The 27042-nt window shown below is 43.0% G+C and overlaps 1 protein-coding gene and 1 pseudogene across 3 annotated transcripts in view; both read right to left on the bottom strand.

Annotated features, from left to right (window-relative positions):
- Window positions 1-27042, bottom strand: part of SLC35F3 (solute carrier family 35 member F3) — a 292700-nt gene that overhangs the window by 177076 nt on the left and 88582 nt on the right. The window lies entirely within an intron of this gene.
- Window positions 18762-19461, bottom strand: LOC311518328 (rRNA methyltransferase 2, mitochondrial pseudogene; annotated as a pseudogene). The gene has a single exon. The product of its transcript is annotated as an rRNA methyltransferase 2, mitochondrial pseudogene (transcript).

Here is a 27042-nt window from a genome sequence, read left to right as displayed (position 1 = left end):
GGGTACTTACAGAAGTAACTCCTACTCTGTGCTTTCCAGAAACTTACACAACACCACTGGAACAGCACATCTAACTATGTTCCATTCCTGGTCCTGCCACTCATTTGATATATCACTTTGGAAGTTACTGACTCACTATGTGCCTCAGTTTACCCATCTATAAAATGTTATTAAAATATTCATTTTACATACAGTAGTTCCCAGGGATATTGAGAGGCCGAGTTAATATCTATGTAAATAGTTTGGAATGGTGCAGTATGAGAAACAATAAGAATACATAGCTATTTCTACTTTCCAGGACCTAATTAGACTTGATTTTCAGAGGTGCTGAGCACCTTCAACTCCGACTGATTTCAAATGGAGTTGTGGGTACTCCAAATTTCTGAAAATCAGGCCATTACAAGTAAAAAAAAAAATCTAACTCACAGGTTCTTGATCCCAAACACACACCGACAGCATTCACACTGCTTTGGACACAAGGGTAGGCCATTATTTTTCAAAGAAAAATAAGTCAGTAAAATGACTCGGATTCAATAAACTAAACATAACATGTAGTCTATAGTATTTTAAGGTGTCAACAACTTCAATTCATTAGTATGGGCCTGATTCTGCAAGGTACTGAACATCTTCAACTCCCATTGATCTTAGTGAGAGTTGAGGATACTCATCACCTGACAGGATCAGGCCCTATGTGAGCTAAGTACTCCTTTCAGGATAGTCCTTTGCCTAAGACGATCCTCCCACTACAGTGGACTAGGCACGAACCCAATCAGTGTTATGCTCTCCCTTGCATAACAGGGTAACTCTGTTCCTAATGTTTCATACCATAATACCAAGTTCTATTTATACTATGTTACATGATTCATGAAGAGATCACAAAATGCTGCAGGATTATGGTAAAAAATAGTAAATGAAATAATCATGGCTATGTGGAGGATTACATTGTGTGTGCTTATGAGATCCAGAACAGGACTTGCTAAGCCAAAGTTCTATCAATATTTTTCTTGATTTGTCAGCATAAAACAAAAAGGCCAGGCTGCCACCAGTAGTGCAGAGTCTAGGAATAATTACTTGACTGATTAGGTGAATGAAGGGAGCAAACAGGACGAGAACTTGAACTCAGATCGATCAAACACTCAGGTGCAGTTTCAGGCTCCCGCTAAACAACCAAAAAGGAGACAATACTATCTGAAAAATCAATGTGTCACAAGCTGGTGGAGACACCAGTGCAGAAGAAGTAGGATAAGGAGTTATAGTGTGTTCACAGTACAGGCAGTCCTCAGACTTATGACACCACTGGTTCCTGAAAATTGCATTGTAAGTCAAAAAGTTGTAACTTGGAACCACAATACACTCCATTGCGGGACCGAGCATTATAAAGTCTAAATCAATTGTCATAAGTTGAATCAGGGTGTCAATTCAGAATCGTCGTAAGTCGAACGTCATAAAGTCGAGGCCTACCTGAATGTAATAACTGCAGTACTTGGTGCATTTGCATAAGATGTAGGTGATACACAGAAGACTGTACCAGCCAAACAGGAATTTAGGGGCTTTTGAACATTTTACCCAAGTGACTTAAGAGCCTAAGTTCCATTAACTTTTGTGACAGGGTGTACCTGGCCTTTGTGGCTCCCTACAGGAGGCCCCACAGTCCTACCACACGTTGCCCCAGGAAAGAAGCAGTATTGGTGAGTTCTCCAGGCCTGCCTAGAGAGGTCTCACAGAAGCAACGAATCAGAGACCAGCAGGCTCAGATAAAAGGAGCTACAGGTCAGTTCTTGGCTGGGACCAGAGGGGCAGGGAAGGGTGCTCTTCTCTGGCTAGAGGGCCTTGAGAGATAACTAGAGTTTATTTATGGCTGCATTTGCTTAAACTAGGTTTGCAGGGAGAGAGAGGACCTAAGAACTTTAACCCTTAAATAAGGACAAAGCTAAGAGAGGCCGGGTAGGAAGAGGCCCAGGTAGAAGAAACCCTGAACTTAAATTGAGCAGTGCATAGCTGCTGTTTATAGGGTCCCTGGGTTGGAACCTGACATGGCTGGCGGGCCAGGGTTCCACTACCATCTACAGTGGCATAAACCCCAGGAGGGTGACAGGGCCTATTTCAGAGCCTGAACAAAGGGCTGTATTTAAAGGACCCAGAGCAAAGGCAGAAGATGCTACCAAGGGCAATGGGACAGTTCATTTATTGGACTCTTCCCTACCCTGGAAGGTGTTCATTCGGACTTTGTAACTTGGCCAGAGGGCTAAGCCATGGAAGATCCTCTAAGGTTGACTGGCAGCCTGTAGGTGGTGCCACGGGTGAGTATCACATCCAGCTGCTAGAAGGTGCTCAAGAGGTGAGTGCCCACTATTACAACTTTCAATAGCACTTAGGCACCTAAGTCAATTAGGCACTTTTGAAAATTTTACCCGTCAGTTGTTACAGCATAAAAATGACAATAAGAATTATCAATTTCTGCTGAGTATTTTTCTGTTAGGAAACTATGTATTTGATTCCAATAACATTTTTCTCTTCCTGTCCTCTCTTTGTCCCCAGTGTTTCAGGATTGTCTTACTTGGAAGAGATCTGGAAATATGCATCCATGCATTCATGACTCCAGGCTTGATTACTGCAACACATCATAGCCTTGATTTAGGAAAGCATCCCTCTTCAGGACAACACATAGGCATGTGCTTAGGTCCCACTGACGTGCTTAAGTGCTTTCCGGGGCCTATAGCTAGGAACAAAACTATCCACCCTAAAAAACCCGGTTCAGAATGCAACAGCCCATGTGTTAGCAGCATACAAGGAAGGATTGTCTAGTGATTAGGGTGCTAGTCTCAGACTTGGGAGATCTGGGTTCAGTTCCTTGCTCTGCCACAAACTTCCTGTGTGACTTTAGGCATATTACTTAGTCTCTCTGTGCCTCAGTTTCCCATGTGTAAAATGGGGATAACAGTATTGCCCTACCTCACATGGATATGAGGAGCATAAATAGCCTAAAGATTGTGAGGTGCTCAGATGCTAGGGGAATGGAGACCACACAAGTACTAGGCTAGATAGCGGAGGTTGACAAGAGCACATCATTCTAGTACTCTGCTCAGCCTCTCCTCTGAATAGAGTCTAGTTCCAGGTCTTTGTTTTAATATTCAAAACACTCTATAGGATTGGCCCTAACAACATGTGAAATCAGCGCTTCCCCAAGACCTTGCACTCCGGCAACCAAAGGGAAAGATTTGTGAGTGCAGAGGATAGCACGTTCCTGGGAGACCGATCTAGACTGTGGAATTCAATCCAGGCAAGAAATAAGAATGGATCACAGGCCTCATTGTATTCATAATTTAATGCAAACCTCATCTCTTTGACTCAGCTTTTCTACAATAAGCTCTCCCCACTGACTTACATACACAGTTCAGCACATGCTTCTCCTAGAGGTGGAGAAGGGAGCGGGAGTGAGAGAGACTTTTGTTTGTAGCTATGTTTTTTCCATTTGGGATGTGCTCAGATACTGGGGGGGAGAAAGAGCTATTTAAGTCCATAGTGACAAAAAGATGAATAGGGTATATTATCTGTTTTATGGAAAAAATAAGGATGTCTTGGCTGTAATGATCTGTATCAAAACCTCCAAGTTTTTTAGCCTGCATGTGCCTTAATCTCCAACTCCAGAAGAAGGCTGTTTTAAGACCCAGACCTAAAAACTGGGGACATAGAGAGAAAAGAGTGAGGGGAAAACTACAAGAACCACAAAAGTAAACGATCTTGGACAAATGAATTTAAAGAATAATGATCAGAACGTTCTCAGCTAACGAAAGCCACCTCAATGTGATTTGATAGGTGAGAGTGCAGTAACCATATATTTTTGGGTCAAAATTCATGAAAATATTTAAACAATGCAACAAAATGTCATAGTTATTATCATCACTGTCAGATGAAATATCTCAAATCAGTAGGTAGAGTATGGTAACATAATCTCATGCTATTAATAAACCATTCCAGACCTATAATTTGACAGTTGCAGTACTCAGTAGCGAAACAGCAGGACTGAAACTTTGGGGGAAATGTCATTTCAGGACTAACAGAATTGTCTGGCTTCCATTTTTCTGAGAATGTCTAAAAAGTCTGGGACGTGATTTACACAGAACAGGTTTTAAATCTATTGAGAAACTATGCACGTTTTCCGATTTTAAAGTTAAACAGATTACAAAAGTGTAACAAATACAAGTGACCAAAAAATCTAAAAGGCTTGAGGTCAGAGATTCATAATGAGGAAGCACACGATTGTATGGAAATCAGAAATCTGTAAATTGATGGGATCATTTTGCTAATAATCATTGATTATATGACCACAATATGAACAGAAAATGACAGAACGGATGAGTAGAAATACCAGTACAGGGGAAAAATAGGATACACAAATTTTGATGTCTTACAGGAGCAAGAACAAAACAACAATAAAACACACAGGCTTGAACTAAGGAAACAAAATAACAAGATGCTGAATGCGACACACACAGAAGATGAACAATGGAGAAAAAGATAGATCATTCTTGTAAAGCTCCTCAACAGACTTGTTAAGAGTTGCTAATTCACAATCCACCTGGACCTTGTGTTCTGCGGATCACAGTAAATAACTTGGAAAGGAGCCTACAGGATACTGAGATTTAAAATGACTACTCAAAAAGCATAGGTAGCACTCCAGCTGCTAAAACCACAGGAGTACCATTGCTCTCTTCTTTCTTTTTCCACAATGCCTGTTTTAGTTAACAAGAGTGGAAAGAGAGAAGGAAAGGCAAAGTCCTAAAAATAGTTTATCACTTACCCACAAAACACAGTAGCTATGTGTTGTTAATACCAGAAATCATGGTATTGTTCTACCTGTGCCTCAGAAAACTTAGTGTGAGAGAACCTATACCTTCAAACATTATGGAAAACAAAGTATAATGAAAGTCTCAGGGAAAAGGCATTTGTGCTTGGAGTCATTAGATGATTATGTAATGTGAGGACACTACAAAGACACAAATCTGTGCACTCCACTTCCCTGGTGGTCACAGACTTTTACATATCAGCAGGCACTCTGAGGCAAGCGATACTGCAGATACTGAAAACGCTTCTGACTGTATCAACTGGAGTTTTTCTTTGGATTGCTGAATAAATCCAACATTCCTTCCAACACTTGACTGCTCTCAGCCCTTCACCAGACTCCATCTGCTGAAGTCATTCAGTACTAACAGACATCTGTTAGCACTGATTTTGGCTGGGGAAGCTTTCAGGGCTGTGTTTCATCCTTGCTCTTATGATGTAGAATCTTGTGATCAAACCCTTTGTGACAAGGATTTGTGACTACAGCTTCTGGTTTCCCCATTAACACTGATCAAGAGCATATCTTTGTTCTCTTTTTTATTTGGTGCCCCAAGTGCCTTGTAGTCTCTTGGATTTATGAACTCTAGAAAAGCTGTTGAGGTTAGGTCAGGGTGTGTTAACTAAGCCTTTAGTTGAGACCCTTTTCTTCAATTTAGCTCATCCAAATGTACCCTAGCAACTAGCTGAACTGAGGTAAAGGTGCTAACCCAGAGCTGCGCTAGGGAAAACATCATGGTTAGGTTGATGTTAGCTAGCACACTCTGATCTAACCTCGACCTCTTTTCTAGTCTAGACAAGACCTTAGTGGTAGAATTGAACAGATATTAATGATCATCAGGTTATGGGTCAATTTCAATAATGATGGTCACATTGCATCCATCCCAAAAGCAACAATTGAAATGTGCGTTGCCAGTTTCATGGATCAATGTTCCAATAAAATCTGGTACAAAAGTAGGCAGTTAGGAAGTGGACCTGAAAAGGTTAGCAGGAGGTGGGCTGAACGTAGGCCATCCCAAGCTGTCACACTTTCAGGACCATGGGCTAGGGCCTGGTGGAGTGGGAGGGCCCGGGTCCCTCTATCCACCCCAGATTCCCCCACACCTAGACCTGGGGTTTATGGACATGGAAGCTGACCCCAGCTGAACCCTGTTCAGGGGACTGGACAAAGAGAGAGACTGGGGCAGCAGCTGCTGACCACTAAGCCAGTTGACTGAAAAGATAACCCCACTATAGCAGGTTAGAGGGAGAGCTGCCCATTGCAAAATAACGTGATTCCAATTCCAAACTTTGTAGATTAGAAGGCTCTAGATATAGATATTCAGGCCTGTTGGTAAAGGCCTGTACTCGAAGAATTTAGGTGTATTCTTATCACTTGGCTAGTTATACATATAAAAGAAAGAATCAAAATCACTGTCTGCCGGTGTAAGGTCCTTCTCTTACTGTGACAGTCTGAGACCCTGTTCTTAGGCTAAAGCCTTTGGCTAAGCAGCAGAGGCGGCCATAAGCTGGGAAGTGAACGGTCACCTCCTCACATTCCAAACTAGTCACATTGAAAGAAGGTGCTATTGGGCTGTTAGGAATACAATCCTGTCCTGATAGTGCCTATCGCCTTCAGAGAAAGGGAAGTACCTAGAAAATGTAAAAGGAAACTTAGTGTGATAATATCCTGTCTGGCAAGAACTCACTTATCAATAGCTGGGATGTGAAATCCTCACTTCTGTATTGTTTTGTCATTATAGTTCCCACTTTGCTATTGTTTGTCTGTATAATCTCTGTCTGCTGTATAATTAATTTTGCTGGGTGTAAACTAATTAAGGTGGTGGGATATAATTGGTTACATAATCATGTTACAATATGTTAGGATTGGTTTTTAAATTTCAGGAAAATGATTGGTTAAGGTATAGTTAAGCCGAACTCAAGTTTTACTATATAGTCTGCAGTCAATCAGGGAGTGAATGGGTGGGAGTGGGTGTGGGTGTGTGGGTGGGGGAGATGGGAACAGGGAATGGGGGTAAGGAAATTGCAATCATGTTTTGCCAAAGGGGGAAATGGGAACAGGGAATGGGGGTAAGGAAATTGGAATCATGTTTTGCTAAGGGCAGGAATGGGAACAGGGACACAGGTGTAAGGCTCTGTGGTGTCAGAGCTGGGAAGGAGGATACTAAGGAAGGAAACTGGAATCATGCTTGCTGGAAGTTCACTCCAATAAACATCAAATTGTTTGCACCTTTGGAGTTTGGGTATTGTTGCTCTCTGTTCACGCGAGAAGGACCAGGGAAGTAAGTGGGTGAAGGAATAAGCCCCCTAACAGGAGGCAAGAGCCAATGTGGGAGAATGCCTTTGGAACTCCGGCACCTCCCCTTTGCTCCCTGGCTGTGTGGCTCCCACTTAAGAACACAGTAACTGCTATAATGGATCCAACCAGAGGTCCATCTAGTCCAGTGTCCTGTCTCTGATAGTGATAAGTACAAGTAGTTTCATAGGAAGGCCCAACAAGGTGTATAATGGACAGTTGTGGAATAGCCTGCACACTGGGGCAAAGCCACAGGTAGGTCCACAGCCCACACAATTAGCACCCAGGTCCTCCCAAATCTGAGCCTGTGTGAACCTGTACTGCTATCACCATTGTGGTTACTGATTCCTCCTGGGAGGAGCCACTTCCTCCACTGACATCCCTCTGAGGCTCTGGAAGAGAACTTGGCTCCCACCAGGCCCTGTGGGCTTGTGGCATATGAAGGAAGGGGCACTAGGGCAGGAACTGGTGCAGAGCGCATGCCCCAGAGCTCCAAGGTGCCTGTACTGATGCAGCCCCACCCCTGCTGTGTGTCAGCAGGAGTTGGGGGGGGGGTTGCCGGGCCATGCCAGCTGTGGGGACTGAGAGCTGCTACCACATTCCCAGAAGTTCCTGAGCTGCTGTGTTGAGTCCAACCACTCCACAGTGCATGGAGCCACACCATTACGTGCCCCTGCCTGAGCCTGGCTGCTCCTGCTGTGACCTGAGCCAGAGTGTGAGCAGTGCTGCTACCTCCAAGCCTACGTGGCACTGGCAGGTGAGTGGTGGCTCCTGCCCAGGTGTAGCCAGGCACCACAGGGTGCAGGCAGCTGGGCGCTGAGAGGATCCATGCTGGGGCAGGGCTGGGAAACCTGCAAAGTCATTTTGCCTTGCGCTGGAAAACCAGGAGCACATTGAGGGTGGCACGGGCTGGGTGGGGAGCAGCCACTGCATCTCACAGACTGTACTGCAAGAGGTCCCGGATCCCTGTCCTTGCCCCATAGGGCCTCTCGGTGCCTGCCTGGAGCATGTGGCTGCCTGAATAGGCATACTGACCACTGAATAAATCCTCCATGCTGGGGCAGCTCCGCATGGGGCCAGTGGGACTGTCCCTCTGAGGACGACAGAGCCTGCATGTGTCTGCAGGTGTCCTTGTCTTCCTGGGGTATCTCAAAAAACAGTGACTCCAGCTAATGTGATTGCCCGTCCATCATGAGTTGGGGCCAACCCAAATTTTGACTGCTAGCTATGCTGCTTCTGCACCCCATGGGAAGTTCCTTTCTAACTCTTGTCAGTTAGTGGCTGATTTATGCCCTGATCATATAGCATTTCTCAAATAATACACCATAATTAGATGCACTCAAATTTAAATGACTATTTCTGGGATGTGAATCTTTTTTTCAATTCAGCTCAAATCAGCCCATTAAAAAACCTATTCTTAACTTTCCATGAGCAAAGCAAAAATGTCTTTCTGCTAGGACATCGGCATTTAGCATTTTTCTTTCATATTTAAATTTAATTAAAATTACTTAGATTGTAAGCATTTTGGGGCAAGGACCATAATTTTGTAGTTTAAATGCTGTATAATTCAGAATAGTAAAGTAGTGAGAAATGCAGTGCTCAATATAATGAAAGAAATATCAAGCAACAGCAAAAGAACATGTAAAAATACAGGAAGGCATAAGACTACAGAAAGGCAAAAAACTAGATAAACACGAAAAAACCTTTGAGGAGATAATCCACCAGAGACTGTAGGTAACTTCCTCAACTGGGGGAAATCAACCGAGTTCCACAGAACCCAGTGGAACTACACCAATTCACACAAGCTGAGGACCTGGCCACAAGTCTGTTCTACAGTATCAACAACAGCCTTCCAGACAGAGGCCCTCTCCCTCCATCACCTATGCAGTCATTTACAAGAATTTCAAATAAGCATTAAAATATATGAAAACACCTGAGGGTGAGACTAAGAATCAAGTCTGTGACAGAACAGTTTTACACTCTCTACAACATACATTATGTATCATAATATGTGGGGTGCTTCAAAATAAAAAATTCACAGAAAATAAGGGTCTACTACAGGATCCTAGATTCATGAATCCCAAGGCCAGAAGGGACCATTGTGATCATCTAGTCTGTATAACAGGCCACAGAGCTTCCCCTTCAAAATACTTCCTAGAGCATATATATTTTAGAAAACATCCAATCTTGATTTAATTGCCAGCAATGGAGAATTCACAACAACCCTTGGAAAACTGCTCCACTGGTTATTTACCCTCGTGGTTAAAAATGTCTTCTTTCCAGCCTGAATTTGTCCATCTTCAACTTCCAGACTTTGGATCATGTTGCACCTTTCTCTATTACATTGAAGATCCTATTATTAAATATTTGTTCCCCACATGGGTACTTTTAGTACTTTTAATCAACTCATTCCTTAACATTCTCTTTGTTAAGATAAATAGATTGAGCTCCTTGCGTCTAGCATTATAAGGCATGTTTTCTAATCCTTTAATCATTCTCATTGCTCTTCTTTTAATCCACTCCAATTTATCAACAGGTTTCAGAGTAACAGCCGTGTTAGTCTGTATTCGCAAAAAGAAAAGGAGTACTTGTGGCACTTTAGAGACTAACCAATTTATTTGAGCCTGAGCTTTCGTGAGCTACAGCTCACTTCATCGGATGCATACCGTGGAAACTGCAGAAGACATTATATACACACAGAGACCACGAAACAATACCTCCTCCCACCCCACTGTCCTGCTGGTAACCTGGATTAGTGCAGGAAATGGCCCACCTTGATTATCATACACATTGTGAAGAGTGTGGTCACTTTGGATAAGCTATTACCAGCAGGAGAGTGAGTTTGTGTGTGTGGTTTTTGGAGGGGGGTGAGGGAGTGAGAGAACCTGGATTTGTGCAGGAAATGGCCCACCTTGATTATCATACACATTGTGAAGAGAGTGGTCACTTTGGATGGGCTATTACCAGCAGGAGAGTGAATTTGTGTGGGGGGAGGGGGGCGGAGGGTGAGAAAACCTGGATTTGTGCTGGAAATGGCCCAACTTGATGGTCACTTTAGATAAGCTATTACCAGCAGGACAGTGGGGTGGGAGGAGGTATTTGTTTCATGGTCTCTGTGTGTATATAATGTCTTCTGCAGTTTCCACGGTATGCATCCGATGAAGTGAGCTGTAGCTCACGAAAGCTCATGCTCAAATAAATTGGTTAGTCTCTAAAGTGCCACAAGTACTCCTTTTCTTTTTGCAATTTATCAGCATCCTTCTTGAATTGTGGACATCAGAACTGGAAGGATTTTAATTGATTTCAGTGAGCATTGGATCAAGTCCTTAGTGAATCCTTCCTTGGTGCATAGGAGAAATGCTGGTGTGCACACTCTACTCTTCTTATTCTGTTCCCCTCCCAAAAGGTTTTTATTTAGCCATTTCCTGACCTACATTTATTCCAGAACTAAATGAATGATAAATATTTTAAATAGCTTCCTGGCCAAATTTCAATGTCAGTAATTACATTCTGCCTAACAAAATTTCCCCTGTAGTTTCAAGTAAACACAGTATTCGTCTGAACTTTCTGTATTATAATATTATCTAGTGTTGCTGTGTGCCATTAAACAGAGTCGTTACATTCCAAAGGCTGCCTTTCCACACTGGGAAAAGTAAGGTGCTATATAAATCTGACATCCAAAAAAGCTCCCTATGTCAAAAGAACATTAAGGTTGCAAAGTCAAGCACTCAAAAGCTGATTAATACCAAAATTGCAACCTTAATTTGCCTCCCTTGTGCATATGCATTATGATACTGCCTTTAATTACATGATCACAGCATATTTTTCCACAGCATTCATCACTCATGCTCAGAGTTTCCACAGTTAAGCTATCTGGTACAGTGTTCAATGAAAGTTTATCACTTTGAGATTCTTGGATGAATGCCACAGTAGTGAGCCTGACAAACAGAGACAGACAGATAGCTATTGTAGACAAATGAATCATATTCTAAGAGAAATTTTAGACTGGCTTCTCCCATATCTCTTAAGCTCTGTCTATCTGTTTTTCCAAACCTCTCACTCTCTTTGAAATACTTCTATCATCCTTTTATAGACCCTTCCTCCACACCATTAGGAAGAGCTGTTCCAGACACACACAACTTGTTATTTATCCAGGGTGGCAGTTGAAATAAGTGTCTGGTATTGCAAGGGAATGTTATATTTGCTCCTGAATTAAGTGAGCATGAAGGGGTTACTTTACTGAGCATGAGTATGCTATGTATGCTATGTATACTGGTCCCCAAACTGCTGGACTAAATTGGCAATGTCTTCTATTTCTTTAAAGAGATTCTTTGCTCTTACGACATTCTTTCTGCACAGTATTGTTCCAGCTCTGGAAGGTGTGGAGAGAAATTAAATCATCACTAGCAAACCATCTATATTTTTGATTTCACTATTTCATAGTTGAGTTTTATATTTTCGTTAACTTAGGGTTTTTCAGGTGAAAGTCTCCCCAGTGCAGAGAACCAGCACCACATCTATGCACCAGTTAAGTACCAAGGTTTAAGGGGGACTTAAATATTTGTTAACTCTTCTGCTGGCCCTTTGATTATGCAGGTGAATTTCACCTGTTCATATCTAACAAGAATTTTTGTTGTTGTTCCACTATTTAATTGATTACCATTGCTGCAGAATCTTTTCAAGTTATTCTATAAGCAGGTAATTTATCTGGGATTTAAAAAAAACTAAATTAAAAATATAATCACTCTCTTCTTATTACCTAATAATTGCATGTCTCCTTGTAAGACAGAAAACAATGACTACAGACTGGAATAGATGCCATCTGGAATGTTTAGCTATAACTGCTTTGTAATATTATGTCTCCAAAACCATTGAAAATTAATGTTTTGAGGCAATTAGCATACAGGACATGTTAAATTAGCTTGACAATTACTGTGACTGCTAGGAAAATTAGACATTCATAAACAATGTGAAACAGTGAATAATGAAAATATATTCTGAATTGGCAGAGTAAGCAAGCAATACAATTGAAATAAATACATATTTTTACTGAATTCTGACCATTATGTTGTTAAAAGGACTGTCACCTCTGGATACCATCAGATGATTCATCTCACTGGAGATATCCTGGTTACATATTTTAATAAATATTCATAAATTCCTCTAGGCTTCACCTCTCCATATCTTAAAATAGTAAAATAAAACAGAATAAGGCATGCAGAGTCCGTTTTTGGTTTTCTTACCTCTGCCCTTAAAAATTAGTTTAGAAATAAAATCCCTCAGCTTCAAATCACACCAAAATTCATATCCAGTTAGAGTAAAACTCTTTCCATTCTTACCAGCACATGTCAACTTCTGGTCATTTTAGGTACCTGGGGACTGATTTTTAAAGGTTTTTAGGAGGTAGGCACCTAGATGCTTTTGAAAACCCCATTAAGGGTATGTCTACACTCTGAAATTAGGTCGAATTTATAGAAGTTGGTTTTTTAGAAATCGCTTTTAGATAGTCGATTTGTGTGTGTCTCCACACAAAATGCTTTAAGTGCATTAAGTGCATTAACTTGGTGGAGTGATTCCACAGTACCGAGGCTAGCATCAACTTCCGGAGTGTTGCACTGTGGGTAGCTATCCCACAGTTCCCGCAGTCTCTGCTGCCCATTGGAATTCTGGGTTGAGATCCCAATGCCTGATGGGGCAAAAAACATTGTCGTGGGTGGTTCTGGGTACAAATCATCAGGCCCTCCTTCCCTCCCTCCCTCTGTGAAAGCAACGGCAGACAATCGTTTCGCGCCTTTTTTCATGAGTTACCTGTGCAGACGCCATACCACGGCAAGCATGGAGCCCGCTCAGCTCACTGTCACCGTATGTCTCCTGGGTGCTGGCAGATGTGGTACTGCATTGCTACACAGCAGCAGCAACCCATTGCCTTGTGGCAGCAGACGGTACAATAGGCCTGAAAACCATCCTCATCATGTCTGAGGTGCTCCTGGCCGCCTCGGTAAGATTGGTCAGGAGCGCCTGGGCAGATATGGGTGCAGGGACTAAATTAGGAGTGACTCGACCAGGTCATTCTCTTTAGTCCTGCAGGCAGTCCTATTGTACCATCTTATGGTGAGCAGGCAGGAGATGTGGATGCCTAGCAGTCCTATTGCACCATCTTCTGCCGAGCAGGCAGGAGATGTAGATGGCTTGCAGTCCTTCTGCACCATCTTCTGCCGAGCAGGCAGGAGATGTGGATGGCTTGCAGTCCTTCTGCACCATCTTCTGCCGAGCAGGCAGGAGATGTGGATGGCTTGCAGTCCTTCTGCACCATCTTCTGCCGGGCAGGCAGGAGATGTGGATGGCTTGCAGTCCTTCTGCACCATCTTCTGCCGGGCAGGCAGGAGATGAGGATGGCTAGCAGTCCTATTGTACCATCTTCTGCCGAGCAGCCAAGAGATGTGGATGGCTTGCAGTCCTTCTGCACCATCTGCTGCCATCCAAAGATGTAAAAGATAGATGGAGTGGATCAAAACAAGAAATAGACCAGATTTGTTTTGTACTCATTTGCTCCCCCCTCCCTCCGTCCAGTCCTGCCTGAAATACTCCTTGATGTAAAGCCACCCTCTTTGTTGATTTTAATTCTCTGTAAGCCAACCCTGTAAGCCATGTCGTCAGTCACCCCTCCCTCCGTCAGAGCAACGGCAGACAATCGTTCCGTGCCTTTTTTTTGTGCGGACGCCATACCATGGCAAGCATGGAGCCCACTCAGATAACTTTGGCAATTAGGAGCACATTAAACACCACACGCATTATCCAGCAGCCTATGCAGCACCAGAACCTGGCAGAGCGATACCCGGCGAGGAGGCGACGTCAGCGCAGTGACGTGAGTGATGAGGACATGGACACAGACTTCTCTCAAAGCATGGGCCCTGCCAATGTGGGCATCATGGTGCTAATGGGGGAGGTTCATGCCGTGGAATGCCAATTCTGGGCCTGGGAAACAAGCACAGACTGGTGGGACCCCACAGTGTTGCAGGTCTGGGACGATTCCCAGTGGCTGCGAAACTTTCGCATGCATAAGGGCACTTTCATGGAACTTTGTGACTTGCTTTCCCCTGCCCTGAAGCGCATGAATACCAAGATGAGAGCAGCCCTCACAGTTGAGAAGCGAGTGGCAATAGCCCTGTGGAAGCTTGCAATGCCAGACAGCTACCGGTCAGTTGGGAAACAATTTGGAGTGGGTAAATCTACTGTGGGGGCTGCTGGGATGCAAGTAGCCCATGGAATCAAAGATTTGCTTATATCAAGGGTAGTGACCCTGGGAAATGTGCAGGTTATAGTGGATGGCTTTGCTGCAATGGGATTCCCTAACTGTGGTGGGGCCATAGACGGAACCCATATCCCTATCTTGGCGCCGGAGCACCAAGCTGGCGAATACATAAACTGCAAGGGGTACTTTTCAATAGTGCTGCAAGCACTGGTGGAACACAAGGGACGTTTCACCAACATCAACGTGGGATGGCCGGGAAAGGTACATGACGCTCGCACCTTCAGGAACTCTGGTCTGTTTCAAAAGCTGCAGGAAGGGACTTTATTCCCAGACCAGAAAATAACCGTTGGGGATGTTGAAATGCCTATAGTTATCCTTGGGGACCCAGCCTACCCCTTAATGCCTTGGCTCATGAAGCCGTACACAGGCAGCCTGGACAGTAGTCAGAAGCTGTTCAACTACAGGCTGAGCAAGTGCAGAATGATGGTAGAATGTGCATTTGGACGTTTAAAAGCGCGCTGGCGCAGTTTACTGACTTGGTTAGACCTCAGCAAAACCAATATTCCCACTGTTATTACTGCTTGCTGTGTGCTCCACAATATCTGTGAAAGTAAGGGGGAGACGTTTATGGCGGGGTGGGAGGTTGAGGCAAATCGCCTGGCTGCTGGTTTCGCACAGGCAGACACCAGGGTGGTTAGAAGAGCACAGGAGGGTGCGGTGCGCATCAGAGAAGCTTTGAAAACCAGTTTCATTACTGGCAAGGCTACAATGTGAAAGTTCTGTTTGTTTCTCCTTGATGAAACCCCCCGCCCCTTGGTTCACTCTACTTCCCTGTAAGCTAACCACACTCCCCTCCTCCCTTCGATCACCGCTTGCAGAAGCAATAAAGTCATTGTTGCTTCACATTCATGCATTCTTTATTAATTCATCACACAAATAGGGAGATAACTGCCAAGATAGCCCAGGAGGGGTGGTGGAGGAGAGAAGCACTGGGAGGGATGGTGGAGGAGGGAAGGACAAGGCCACACAGCACTTTAAAACTTATTGAATGCCAGTCTTCTGTTTTTTGGGCAATCCTCTGTGGTGGAGTGGCTGGGTGGCCAGAGGCCCCCGCACCGCATTCTTGGGCATCTGGGTGAGGAGGCTATGGAACTTGGGGAGGAGGGCGGTTGGTTACACAAGGGCTGTAGCAGCAGTCTGTGCTCCAGCTGCCTTTGCTGCAGCTCAACCATACACTGGAGCATATTGGTTTGATCCTCCAGCAGCCTCAGCATTGAATCCTGCCTCCTGTCATCACGCTGCTGCCACCTTTCAGCTTCAGCCCTGTCTTCAGCCCACCACTTACTCTCTTCAACCCGCCACCTCTCCTCCCGGTCATTTTGTGCTTTCCTGCACTCTGACATTGTCTGCCTCCACGCATTCGTCTGTGCTCTGTCAGTGTGGGCAGACAGCATGAGCTCAGAGAACATTTCATCACGAGTGCGTTTTTTTCTCTTTCTAATCTTCACTACCCTCTGGGAAGGAGAAGATCCTGTGATCCTTGAAACACATGCAGCTGGTGGAGAAAAAAAAAGGGACAGTGGTATTCAAAAAGACACATTTTATGGAACAATGGGTACACTCTTTCATGGTAAACCTTGCTGTTAACATTACATACATAGCACATGTGCTTTCGTTCCAAGGTTGCATTTTGCCTCCCCCCACCGCGTGGCTAACCCCTCCCCCTTCCTCTCTCCCCGTGGCTAACAGCGGGGAACATTTCTGTTCGGCCACAGGCAAACAGACCAGCAGGAACAGGCACCTCTGAATGTCCCCTGAAGAAAAACACCCTATTTCAACCAGGTGACCATGAATGATATCACTCTCCTGAGGATAACACAGAGAGATAAAGAACGGATGTTGTTTGAACGCCAGCAAACATACACTGCAATGCTTTGTTCTACAATGATTCCCGAGTACATGCTACTGGCCTGGAGTGGTAAAGTGTCCTACCATGGAGGACGCAATAAGGCTGCCCTCCCCAGAAACCTTTTGCAAAGGCTTTGGGAGTACATCCAGGAGAGCCGCGAATGCCAGGGAAAATTAATCATTACACATGCTTGCTTTTAAACCATGTATAGTATTTTAAAAGGTACACTCACCGGAGGTTCCTTCTCCGCCTGCCGGGTCCAGGAGGCAGCCTTGGGTATGTTCGGGGGGTACTGGCTCCAGGTCCAGGGTGAGAAACAGTTCCTGGCTGTCGGGAAAACCGGTTTCTCCGCTTGCTTGCTGTGAGCTATCTACAACCTCATCATCATCATCTTCCTCATCCCCAAAACCTGCTTCCGTGTTGCCTCCATCTCCATTGAAGTAGTCAAACAACACGGCTGGGGTAGTGGTGGCTGAACCCCCTAAAATGGCATGCAGCTCATCATAGATGCGGCATGTTTTGGGCTCTGACCCGGAGCGGCCGTTTGCCTCTCTGGTTTTCTGGTAGGCTTGCCTCAGCTCCTTAAGTTTCATGCGGCACTGCTTCGGGTCCCTGTTATGGCCTCTGTCCTTCATGCCCTGGGAGATTTTGACAAATGTTTTGGCATTTTGAAAACTGGGACGGAGTTCTGATAGCATGGATTCCTCTCCCCATACAGTGATCAGATCCCGTACCTCCCGTTCAGTCCATGTTGGAGCTCTTTTGCGATTCTGGGACTCTATCATGCTGATCATGACTATCTCTGCTGATGAGCTCTGCATGGTCACCTGCAGCTTGCCACGCTGGCCAAACAGGAAATTGAAATTCAAAACTTCGCGGGCCTTTTCCTGTCTACCTGGCCAGTGCATCTGAGTTGAGAGTGCTGTCCAGAGTGGTCACAATGGAGCACTCTGGGATAGCTCCCAGAGGCCAATACCATCTAATTGCGTCCACAGTACCCCAAATTCGATCCAGCAAGGCCGATTTCAGTGCTAATCCCCTTGCCGGGGGTGGAGTAAGGAAATCGATTTTAAGAGCCCTTTAAGTCGAAAAAAAGGGCTTCATCGTGTGGACGGGTGCAGGTTTATATCAATTTAACACTGCTAAATTCGCCCTAAACTCCTAGTGTAGACCAGGGCTAAGTGCTTATCTGTGTCTTTAGGAGCCTAAAGAGCTTGGAGCCCAATCCTGTGAGCTGCTGAGCACCTCCTGCTAGACACTGAAGGTGTGTCTCCATTTGGAGCTGGAGGTGTAAATGCCAGATCAAGGAGATGTAGCTCAATCAGAGCTAACGCAGGTATCACATGCAGCGAGAGGGGCAGGACGGGTGAGCCACCTTGAGGTTGATCCCATCTAAGACCCTAGGTACCTACTCGGGTTATAAGAGCCTTCTGCTGCCACAGCTATATTCTATTTTTGGTGTGCTGGCTCTATGAGAGCTTGCATAGGCATTTCTCCTTGAGCTGGGAATCACACCCCAGCCTGAAGTGTAGACATACCCTAGGAGCCCTCAACTCTCACTGGAGCCTGACTGAAGACAATGAGAGTTAACGCTGCTCAGTAACCTTCAAAATCAGCCCTTTGTTCGATGCCATAATTCAGATACACGTGCTGTATACTAGAACTGGGCGAGAAACGTGTTTCCTGTCCTGTGAGAATTTTCAAGATTTTAAACAGAAGTTTCCCTCCCTAACCAGAGCAAAAATTTGAAATCTTTACAATCTCTGTGAATGGAAAATCTGAAAAAAAATCCTCATTGGGCCAATGGAAATATTTATTTCCAATAAATCCGAAAGGTTTCATTTAAATGTTAACTATTTTTATTAGTTTTACTATAAATTCACTTATTTTTTTAAATGAAAAACTTGTTTGGATCCCCCAAACAGAACCTTTTTCAGTTAGAAAATGTCAAAACAGGATGTTTTGACAATTTCAAAACTTTTTTTCTAAAATCATGAAATTAGTCAAAACTGAGCCTTTCCCACAAAGTTTCAGTTTTAAGAAATCGGCAGTTACCTACAAAAAATAGTTAAAAAATTCCCAGCCAGTTCTAGTACTGTACTTCCTTGCAAACTTTTAAAAAAAGGTTATTTTATTTTTGTTTCCATTGCTCTGTCTCGTACAGGCCAGCTTTCATAGCATTCCATTCCCAAAAGCTTTTTCCTCAGGTGGGAGTTAAGTGGATGTCTTTACTTCTATAATTATATTATATACTCAGTGGAGTGACAACCTTGTCTTATTTTGTATCTATAAGCATGATGCACACCTATGATGATATGTAAATTATGACAGATATTCCCACATTGGATTTAAAAATAAAACAATTCAATTTCAGAATCTCACTACTCAGATTTTTTTAAATGCACCCCAAATGCAGGTATCCAGTCAGACACTGACCACCCGTATGAGTAGGGCAGACATAACCCTCAGTGTTTATGTTTTACTCCCTTTCTGTGCAGTTTTGCCAGGTAACAGGACTCTGAAGATTCTTTCCTGCTGGACTGAGGTTTTATTGTTGTCACATCCTGGAAATGCTCAGTCTGTTTTGGAGGATACAGGCTTCCTGTCCATCCCGGATTACTCAGAGGATGGTCTCCTCTGGCTACAAGAGGCTTTGGGAGAGATCCAAAGGGACAAACATAAGGTCATCTACTTCTGATTATCTTGTTCTTGGACCCCCTGTGGGATTAGGTGCCATGTCACTCAGATAACACCCACCTTCTCTGCAGGAAGCAGCTCCTGAATTTTCTTAAGTATGCTTGAATCTACAATGTCAGCATTAGACAGGAAGACTGCTCCTTCCAGAGGGAAGTACGAAGGTCAGTTCCAAATACAAAACCAATTGAGTCATTAGGATCAGGGCCCAAGGCATTGGGCCTCTGTACAGCAACCTGACTCCAAGCACCAGGAGCTGCCCCATAGTCAATCACAGAGAGTCCTGGACCAAGAACCTGATGCTTGTCTTCTATCTCCAGCAGTTTGAAGGTGCTCTGGTAACAATAATTCTGTTGCATTCACAAATGGCTCCTTCAAGTGCCACTCCAGCCAGCAATGCTCCGCCCCAGTTTTGCTCTTCAGACACCATGCTGCAGTGCAGAACCTTGGACACTGAAGCGTAGTTGTCATAAATATAAAGGGAAGGGTAAACCCCTTTGAAATCCCTCCTGGCCAGGGGAAAGCTCCTCTCACCTGTAAAGGGTTAAGAAGCTAAAGGTAACCTCGCTGGCACCTGACCAAAATGACCAATGAGGAGACAAGATACTTTCAAAAGCTGGGAGGAGGGAGAGAAACAAAGGGTCTGTGTCTGTCTGTAGTCGTCTTGGCCGGGGATAGACCAGGAATGGAGTCTTAGAACTTTTAGTAAGTAATCTAGCTAGGTATGTGTTAGATTATGATTTCTTTAAATGGCTGAGAAAAGAATTGTGCTGAATAGAATAACTATTTCTGTCTGTGCATCTTTTTTGTAACTTAAGGTTTTGCCTAGAGGGGTTCTCTATGTTTTTGAATCTAATTACCCTGTAAGATATCTACCATCCTGATTTTACAGGGGGGATTTCTTTATTTCTATTTACTTCTATTTTTTATTAAAAGTCTTCTTGTAAAAACTGAATGCTTTTTCATTGTTCTCAGATCCAAGGGTTTGGGTCTGTGGTCACCTATGCAAATTGGTGAGACTTTTTATCCAACATTTCCCAGGAAAGGGGGGGTGCAAGTGTTGGGAGGATTGTTCATTGTTCTTAAGATCCAAGGGTCTGGGTCTGTAGTCACCTAGGCAAATTGGTGAGGCTTTTTACCAAACCTTGTCCAGGAAGTGGGGTGCAGGGTTTTGGGAAGTATTTTGGGGGGAAAGACGCGTCCAAACAGCTCTTCCCCAGTAACCAGTATTAGTTTGGTGGTGGTAGCGGCCAGTCCAAGGACAACGGGGGGAATATTTTGTACCTTGGGGAAGTTTTGACCTAAACTGGTAAAGATAAGCTTAGGAGGTTTTTCATGCAGGTCCCCACATCTGTACCCTAGAGTTCAGAGTGGGGGAGGAACCTTGACAGTAGTGCTCACCAACCACCATAACAGCTCATGGCCCTAGCCAAGTTCTGTGGGTCACACCCTTTAAAAAGTTGTTATAACTACATATTTTTAAAACATAGCAGAGAAAACTGGATGACTTAGGATACTAGTAAAGCCTTTTCCTTTTAGAACATTTGTTCAAATCCAGCCTTTGTCAGTACTAACTGGGACTTGTTACCATCTGATGGCTGTTCAATGACATGTGAAATGAGATAGTGTTCTTAAACAGTTATTGTGCTGATGTCTGCATCATAATTGGCACCCTTGTTGGCAGCCTTAGGAAAAAGTGATAAGACTGGGGTATGTCTACACTACAATTAGACACACAGGCCCAGCCCATACCAGCTGACTCGCGCTAAGGGGCTGTTTAATTGCAGTGTAGATGGTTGGGCTGCAGCCCGAGCTCTGGGACCCTCCCACCTCTCGAGGTCCTAGTACCTGGGCTCCAGCCTGAGCCTGAACCTCTACCCTGCAATTAAACAGCTCTTTCGCCCAAGTCCAAGTTAGTTGGCATGGGCCAGACGCAGGTTTTTAATTGCAGCATAGACATACCCTAAAAGAGCATGGCAAATTGAACTACCTTCTCCAACCTCCTACGGGTGGTCCCTCCACGACATGCATAAGGCAGACTGTTGGGACTGCACAGAGAACCTTGCAGTATCCCTGCTAGTTCTGTGCTTGTCCTGTGAACGGAGTCAGTGTTGCCAGTCTCATGATTTTATCATAAGGCTTTCAATGCTTGTTTTTTCCCCTCTTAAAGCCCCAGCTCTTGGAGTCAAATGAAAACACAAGACGTGTAGCTTTTCTTTTGAAAAGTTTCTAGCTCTTATGGTTATGAAGAAAAGCTTGAAAGCATGGCCTGGATGTACCACAAAGGTTCAAAACTCAGAAGGCAAATGTACTGGTTTTCTAGTGGATATAATGATTTTTAGGGGGTCCTGACTCAGGATTTTGGAACACTTTGGGCTAGTAATAGTGTTTCCAGATGTCAGTCTGACATCTTTCACAAACACTATTACATTTTCAAGAAACAGTATTTGACAAAATAAATATCAGGGTATCTGAATATATGGCACTTTCTATAGCAGCTGGCAAAGAATGCCCAGTTGTAAGCCTGTTTTCAGAAGCACCAAAAGACAGCAATGAAAGGGTCCAGGGTTTTACAATGGCTTGGTGTCTGAATTTTGTTTTTAGTATTTTCTTTTACTTAAAACCAACCATAAATTCAATGATCAGTACATTATTTTGGCATTATTGCTGCCTGTTCATTTTACAATAATCATGCAAATTCTAATTCCTGAAAACTACAGAAAGCCAAAATACTGTATCTTGCTCGTTATGCATACAACAAAAAGAGAAAGCATCAAAATACCCTCCCCGCACACACACCTCTTCTCAATTCATAGCTCTGGTCTACACTGTGTGTGTGCGCGTGGGGGGAAATCGATCTATGTGAATAATGTAGTTGAAGTCGACATACTTAGATCGACTTACTGTGGTGTCTTCACCGCGGTGAGTCGATTGCTGCCGCTCCCCCATCAACTCCGCCTGCGCCTCTTGCAGCGGTGGAGTACAGGAGTCGATGGGAGAGCGCTCGGGGATCAATTTATCACGTCTAGACTAGAAGCAATAAATCGACCCCCACTGGATCGATCGCTGCCCGCCGATCCGGCGGGTAGTGTAGACATACCCTTAGTGTACACAAATTCAGACAGCTACACGCTTAACAATACATCAGAAAGTGGGTGCCAAATATAGTCCTGTAGTGCCACCTTGAGTTCAGAAACAATGTGCAATCCCAGCTAATTCCTAAAATTATCATTCTGGCAGCAGTGCCCTCCAACATTAGATAGACAGAAGCAGATACACTTTGAAGATTGTTTAGTAACTGAGCATCTCCTGGGGCATCAGAGAATGTGCCACAGGGACATTTACAAACATTACCCTTGGTATGTATAATTTCATGCAATCTAGAAAACACAATTTACAATATAGATTGTTCTGTCTACATGTGATCTCTCTAGGTGCAGCAGAACATAATGGTCAGAGCTCAATAAATCTGGTACCAGCTCTGGAGATAAGGTGCCCATACCCACAGAATAGATGCAGCTGAAAGATTTTGTTTTCAGTTTTGAGCAGTTTAGCCACATTGTGGTGTTTTTATTCCAAACTGGAGAAACTCATTGTATGGTCATCCCATGGCGGTCCAAATTTTCCATATTTATCTTATGTGTTATCCACAGCGAAGAGTTCTGCTGTCAAAACTGACTGAACCTGCTCACTATTCTGGTAGTAAAATGGAATTATAGTGGCTAATTCTGACATCAAACTTTAGTGGGTTACACATGCATCAGGTTTGTCACAGATCTGTGGACAGCAAAAGAAAGGCGGAATTACAGGCTTCCACAAACGTGGGGTACAGTCTATTAGTGGTTTACGTGGGAAGGACCTGAGGGAGCACAGAATGTGGATAAAATCTGGGTTTTTTTAAAATGATTTTTAAATTTAAATTAAATACAGGTTTATTTTTTAAAAATGAGCCTATTTGAAATTATAACCACCCATGCTAAGGCCAAAATTTATTACAATCTATTAAAATATTTTAAATAAAATAAATATTAAGCAGTACACAATTCTGCTGAAATTTTTAAAAAAGCCAAACCACTAAACTGGTGGATTTCACTGGCCAAGCACCTGAAACCAGAGCTTGATGAAGTGCTACTCCAGCTTTTGAGAGCAGAAGCCTCTTCTGCAGGTGAGGGGAGAATATTTTCTTCTTCATTTTGGTTTATTCAACAAGACCAGTTCACGACTAGTTCACCCAAAGTTAAGAAACCAATTTGGAGTTGAAAATGTCAGAAAGCTCGTTTTCCTCCTCTGATATATGAGCAACTAGAGGAGGATAAGATCTATTAGTTATAAAGTCTTGAAGGACATGGTGATCAGAAACAATCACTTCAGTTCACTAACTACGGATAATGCTTTGTTTAAAAAATCGGTTTAAAATACAAAACATGTTTTGATTAAGTTTGCTGGTTACAGAAGAATAAAGTTTAAGTAGCTTTATTTAAATAAGAAAAAATAAAATAAAATACTGTTTTTGTGCATTTTTAAATGAATACAAATTTATCCAAATAGAACTTGACACAAACCAGGAGTAAAACATTAATCAAACTAGTAAAGAAATACATCATTCACTATCTTTTAACATCATAAAATATGTAAAACTAAGATTCTTAACAAACATAAGTGAAGCTATATAATTGCTTAAATAAATGTGTATAGATATATCCTATCTTTCTGCTTAACAAAAAGAAGCACCAAATTTAGTGTAGATGCTATATTTAGTTCCGAATCAACATATTTGAATGGTTTCAGAGTAGCAGCCATGTTAGTCTGTATCCGCAAAAAGAACTTATTTGTTAGTCTCTAAGGTGCCACAAGTACTCCTGTTCGTTTTGCATATTTGCATACCAACCAATCAATCAATCTTTCTGCAGGAAAATAACTAGAAAGTACAAATGCAAAACACAATTAACCTCAACCATTAAAACTGAGGTTTCCTGCTGCTTGCTGATTTAAATTATGAAAATTGGTGATTTAAAATTGCAATTAAAGTTGGTGATTTTAAAATAATTTTGATTTAAATCAATCTACCTTGGCTATGACTCTTCAGAATTCTACTATAATATAGTATATTATTTAATATGCTGTATTACGTATACCCACTTTTCCAATTGATGTTACACTATGATGAAATTGCTTTCATTACATCTCTCTGGATATGCTGGAATAAAAACCCACATATTGAATATTTCTTTGGCAGACTATTCCACATCCCAGTAACACAAAGAAAAATCCCGTCCTGGTATTTAATCCAAACCTTTCTCTCCCCCTCTCAGATTGTCATCACACATATAACTTTTCCATGACACTTAAAAAGGATATTTTCTACATCAAAAGTCATATGGCTACTTGAGCTTCCAAAGAATACCAAGTCATATCCAAATATCTTGGTTGGTTCAGGTTTCAGAGTAACAGCCGTGTTAGTCTGTATTCTGGTTGGTTCAGTCTTTGAGTTAGTGATTTCTCAGATAACTGCTACTGTGTGGCCAGCAGAGGGAGCACACGCCATTGTGACTTTATTCTCACAGATCTATCAAAATAGTGCTGTTTTGTTCACTCAACATGACATGCTCATTTTTAAATACTTTATGGAAGCGATTTGGAATCCTCTTCCTCACTCAGTACATGCAATCAGAAGTTAATGGGGCAATGATCTGAGGCCTAAAAATGGGAGACCAGAATCATCCAAAGTGTATTCTTCCTTCTAAAAAGAAAAGAACTCAGCCATAGTTATGAGTATCATCCACATGCAAAGTAAATCCTGGAATAACAATAGCTCTTATACAGTGCTTTCAGCCATAGATCTCAATGTGCTTTTTACAGAGGAGGGTGAGTATCACAATCTCCATTTTACAGAGGGGGCAACTAAGGCATATAGAGGCAAAATGACTTTTTCAAGGTAACATAGCAAATCAGTGGCAGAGCTGATAATAGACTTCAAATCTCTTGATTCCCATGCAGTGCTCTAGCCACCTAACTTTGATGTCTCCATAACTATAAAGCATTAAATGGCTTCACTTGGTTAGACATTTAAGATAAAAGACTAAGCTAAATTACAGCAAGAAAGGAAAGAAGAGTTTGATATAGGAAAGAAAGCTGCCCCTCATTTATTAGTGTACAGGTGGGCCCTGAAAAGAGTGATCTGCGGATACCAAATATTGTAGCACAGGGCTTAAAAAATTCACTAGTTACCGACAAGAGAGATGCTTACTTGGCAAGCTCAGGGGCCTGCAGAATGTAAGCTATTGTTTAAAACAAAAACAAAACAAAACAAAAGGTTCAAGCACTTATGTCTGCAAAACTTTCAAGAGCAAATGGAACAGAAACAGCATCATCTTCCTGCTAAGAGTCATGTTAATTTCATTGTGCTGCTTGGGAAAACTAGCCTGCTGACAACTCCTGATTTGATTGCAAGCCTCATGATACTTGGTGTTTTATTATGGCCCCAGCTCCTGTATTCATTATGTGAGAATCTCAACTTTTTTTTTTTTTTAATACATTCCTAGTCCTAAGGGGTATGGAGAAAAACCTTGAAAATGTGACCCAAGTGCACCCGGGAGGCTCAGAAATCAGAAAGCAAAAAGCTCCCTTATACCCAAATTTATGATGTTTTTAAAAGCTTATGATTTTTAAGTCTCTCTCTCATGATATTTTAACCTCCGACTGATGATTTCTGAATGTCTGGAGTTAGCTGTACTGAATATATAAGGCAGAGAACAGCAGAGGCAGGCACTGAAGTTATGGACGGGGATGGTGTGTATGTGGGAAAGTTACTGGTGTATAGGACCATAAATCAGAGGCTGGGGAACGAAAGTAGCAAAAGACCTCTTCTTCCCTCCAACTCACAGCAGCCAGGAGACTCTGGAGAGCTGAATTTCCCTTCCACCAGTAAGAGGAGCTAGAGCATCAAATATGTCAGATATCTAATTAGCTAGTAGTGGATTTGAAAGATGGAGCCACCAAGCAGAAACTAAGGACAGCATGCTACTGGAAATCCGAGCATCATGCGCCTTCGCGCCAGTTTAGAGAGGCAAGAAGGCTGGGCTTCACACAAAGGGCTTTTCTAGACAAACAGTGCATGGCAAGCTGTGGTGTAAATGTATAGCGCCCCAGTGTGCCAGATGCTAGCAGTCCATGTGACTCTGAAACCTCTCCTCTCCCCAAGCTTCAGAGACTGAGCTCCAGCCTAAGTTCAAAGCACTCTTATTTTCAAAGTGCCAGCACGAGCCCTGCTAGCCCAAGTCTGTCGGACTGGGATCCTTGCTCCCGAGAGCTCGACAAGCCCCGAGACCCTGAGCTCCAGGCCATTGCCAAGGGAATTCTCTACCCCTACATATTGTTAATGATCATATTGCAGCAACACCAGCCTTTGTGTGGTAAAAGAAGTTAAGGATAACAGAGATAGGAAATGAATCCCAAAGGTTTTAACTTAGTATTTAAAGTTAAAATATTTGTCCTTTGGGTGGTTGTCACATCTTACCTTGTGCTTCCTTCAGGTTAGCTTACTGGGAGATTGTTTGTTCTGCCTTGAAAACTGTCTGAACAGTGCTAAATGAAGCAATGGAGTGGACTTTAGGAACACACTTTACGCACACACTTACCCCACCCTCCCCCACTACTATCTTGTATGAGTTACCGAGGACTGCCTCCAAAGATGCCTGTGTAGGCTACATGACAGAGTACACATGAACTAGAACATTAATCTTTATGCTGTCTTGCTGTTCAAGTATGAACTTATGAATATGGGACACCTGTATATTGGATCTAATATTCCTGAGCTTAAGACCATGAACAAGAACTTCAGCAGATTTCAGAACTGTAGAGTGGCAACAGGAAAAGGAAGAGAATTGAAAATTTACTAGAAAAGTTCCCAATGTCACAGAGTTCCATGAAGGCAGTAGCCAAAGCAATTTAGAATTAGGTCACAGAGCATTACCATTAGCTGACATTGAGTAACAGCTTTGCGAGCCAGTGAATGGTATGAAAACCCTGATATCCTGGAGCAAATGTCATTTA

The sequence above is a fragment of the Lepidochelys olivacea genome, assembly GCF_965140295.1.
Source record: "Lepidochelys olivacea isolate rLepOli2 genome assembly, chromosome: 3".
In the NCBI taxonomy this organism is placed as follows: domain Eukaryota; kingdom Metazoa; phylum Chordata; order Testudines; family Cheloniidae; genus Lepidochelys; species Lepidochelys olivacea.
Note: the sequence above shows the minus strand (reverse complement) of the source record. Positions and strands in the feature narration are given on the sequence as shown.